Below are 3,752 nucleotides of genomic sequence, written 5' to 3' on the forward strand. Positions count from 1 at the left end.
GTAGATTTAGAACTAACAGATGATAGCATTTGGATAATAATTCCCCTGAGATTAGGTACCTGTCAATATTACTGGAATTACAGATGTAACAAGTTCGGGAAAAATGACCAACAGAAGGAGGCCTTACATCAACCAAAATGGGAAAATTTTGATAGGACTACAACCTAACCAAGACCTAATAGGTCTAAGTTTTACAAAGATAGGGAATTAGACCAGAGTTTTACATAACTAGGTTATATCCAAAAGAGAAGTCGGTGAGATTCTATCGGAGATGAGAACTACTAGAGTGAGTTCTTGATCCCGACAGTAGGCGTTCTATGTCCCTCACACGCCTGTCAGATCTTACTTGCTGAGCTCGAAGTTCCCTGACTTCAGCTTGGGTTCCAGCAAGTTCTCTCTGCAGAGCTGCATTCTGGACCAGAGTCCTTTCATGAGCAGACCCTAGTTAGCGAATGCGGACTGTGTTTACGCCAGAGTTGGCATCGATCTCCATGACTCGGTCGATAGTTGCTCGACCTTGTACGTCATTACGAGAAATCCTACGAACCATGATGGGTAGGACTCTGTCAGCTGAACCTCCCTCGGTGAGGTTGTAGAAGCTTCTGTCTCTGTTGTAGGGGATGGGTTGACCCTGTTCCTGGCTCCATCTATTCAAGTTTGTGGCCCACAGAGGTGTGGGTCCTTGAAATGTTGGGCGAGGGTTTGGGTTTTGAGCAGCTGGGGGTAGGTTGTTGATTTCAGGTTCTGAGTCAGAACTATCAGAAAATCCTTCAGCATGGTGATCATCCAAATGGATTAGGAGATATCTTCTGGTTCTTCCTCTAGCCATCCAGCATTGCCTTGGTTTGGGAAGTATGAGTCGCCGTGGGGATGGAATCCAGCCATGATATTTATGCGAGAAAAGGGATGTAAGAAGTAATTAATAAACGAACTAACTAAGATAATTATAAGATGATCTTTATCAGTTACTTCAATACTTGTTTAGTGCATACCAGTTATATGTATTTAGGACAGGATAAACCTTCGAATAAGAGACTCTTACTCTAAGCCCACAACCAAACAAGGACAGGACATAAAGCAAAGATTTACAGATTCTAAGTCTATAACATCCTAGTACCTATAACCTTAATGTATCCACTAAAAACTATTGACATATTAATAAAGACCTTTAGTTCTCAGATAAGTAATTATAGTAACACCAAATACACCTATGGTATTTTATTGTGGTCGTGTTGGTAAGTTTTTAGACTTGTCGCCACATCACAACCATTCTTGGGCATATGCTAATCACTCCTCGGACCAGCATAGTTGATCTGGCTACGACACTCCCAAGACTGACCATACATCCCCGAGCTTACTTGTGATATTCAACGATCGTAATACTTTTGTTCTTGTCATTGTGACACTGATTTTAGTATGAATGCAGGCACGTATACTTTATTAAATATTTTAATATTTAAAAGTATATACTCTTGGTCAGAGTATTTTATTCCCATTTTATTTATAGTCTGTGTATCTTTTATGGGTTGATACGCTCAATTCACTATAAACAAAGCTCTGATACCAATCTGTCACACCCCAAAACCAAGAACAGCAGAAACGTTCAGGGGTGGAGGACGTCATGTACAGTGTCATAACAGTGTAAAGTAGTAAACAAGCAACAACATCATCCATTGCATTAAAAGTAAAGTTTTAATACATGAGTGTTCTTTCATTGTAATAAGACACCAAAATATGTAATCAAAATAAAAGACGAGTCTTGTCTGTGCTCCGTCTTCTCAAAACCTAGTCATCGTACCTGTCTACTGGTGACCTGAGAATACAAGTTATTTTCATAGTGTAGATCAGCATAAAGCTGGTGAATTCATAAGTATTTTAGTGTCATTGATTTCGAAAGCTGCCATGAAAGTCATGCAATTGTTGATGAAACATTTGATATAAGTGTGAAACCCCTAGAAAATCTCATATTTCCTACTAGTATAAAAGGTAGTCTTCTACCAAGACCATGATGTTTTGAAGTTTGCATTTCTGTGTAAATGAATGTTTTTCCCATGTGTGACTATTATTATAAATATATAGTCTACCTCATCATTTATGTGAATGTGTCACAAAATAAAAGTAAAAGGGAAGTTATATAAGTATTATCCTTTGGTACTAGGATAAACATAGAGTCTACCTCATCGTTTATGTGAATGCATCACAAAATAAAGGTAATGACCTAATAACTTAAGTATTATCCTTTGGTACTAGGATAAACACGGCATAGTAATTACCGAATAGTATTAACCGTAGACATCCGTAGATGTGCATTTTCCTTTGTAGCTAACAACTGGGTGTAGGAATGGTTAGTCCTGTAAAGTATATATATATAATAGTATCTACACATATAATATGTAATAGTATCTCATCATATAGTATCGATGTAACAGTATCCATCTAAAGGTATCTGTCACACCCCAAAACCGGAATGGCGGAAACGTTTTGGGGTGGATGACGTCATGTCAAGTATCACAACATATGCAGTATAGTAATCAAAGTACAACAACCATTGCATTAATTGTAATAGTTTTACATAAGTTACATTTCATAGAGACATAAAAGTAATACAAGTAATAATATAGGTGCAGCTTGGTACTAAACTGTCTTCACCAAAAGCTCCTGCAATGTACCTGTCTATTGCTAACCTGAGAATACAAGTTATTTTGAAAGCAAGTATTAGCATTTTTATAAATGCTGGTGAGTTCATAAGTATTTAGTGTCATTTGTGTAAGTAATCATTTTATCCAAAATAACTTTATAAAAAGTATTAGTTTAGAATCAACGGTGTATTAGAGTCCTTTCCAGAAAATCCTACATTTTCTAAATAAAAGTTGTCTTCTACCAAGACTCGACAGAGTTACGTTTTAAAGAGTAATTTTTCCCTGAAATACTATCATTACCAAAATACGGTATTTGATTTTAAAGTAAGTAGGAGGATAAACAATAGGGAAAATAACATATGCCTCAGCAGAAAATACTGCTGACTAAGGCAAAAGAAATCATAGACTCCAGGAGAGTATCGAATGAACGCCACGTCTGGCTCAGTCTAACAAAAGGAGACACAGACCCCAAATGGTATCAAATGTACGATACGGCTAGCAAGGTCTAAAACAAAGAGAAACATAGACCCCAAACAGTATCAAATGAAAGATACAGCTAGCAAGGTCTAAAACAAAGAGAAATTCTAAGAGTGTGTTTCCAGCATACAGTGTTAATTATCGTTACCTTAAGGCCATGAATTATAAGGTAAACATGGAGATACTTGTAACCATACTGATCGACGCTAGAGTACTTGACGCCCTGAAAGCGTCGGTGTAAATATGACATTTGTCACCCCTTGGCTTGGTAGGTCGTGGACTGTAGCTAGCAGTCAGGGTGCGGGGGTGTCAGTCCCGAATAGATCTATACACACAATGCCCGCTCTCCCTACAGGAGACTCTGGTTACCAACTCGATGACGAGGAGATCCGTGTCTTGAAGATGCATCTCATAATATGAATTCTATTAGAGGCGTTGGACTAACGGTAGAGACTCACAACTGAACTGATCGATGTAAACCTTCATGTATATACATGTATACATGATATATAATTAATGTTTAAACGACCTTCGGACGGATATTTGATACCCACCAGACCACATCCCAACGAGGAAAAGCAAATAGGGCAAACTAGCCTTCCTAAGTCCTTCAAACATCATTTATATAACTATACA

The sequence above is a fragment of the Lactuca sativa genome, chromosome 8 (genome assembly GCF_002870075.4).
Source record: "Lactuca sativa cultivar Salinas chromosome 8, Lsat_Salinas_v11, whole genome shotgun sequence".
Lineage (NCBI taxonomy): Eukaryota > Viridiplantae > Streptophyta > Magnoliopsida > Asterales > Asteraceae > Lactuca > Lactuca sativa.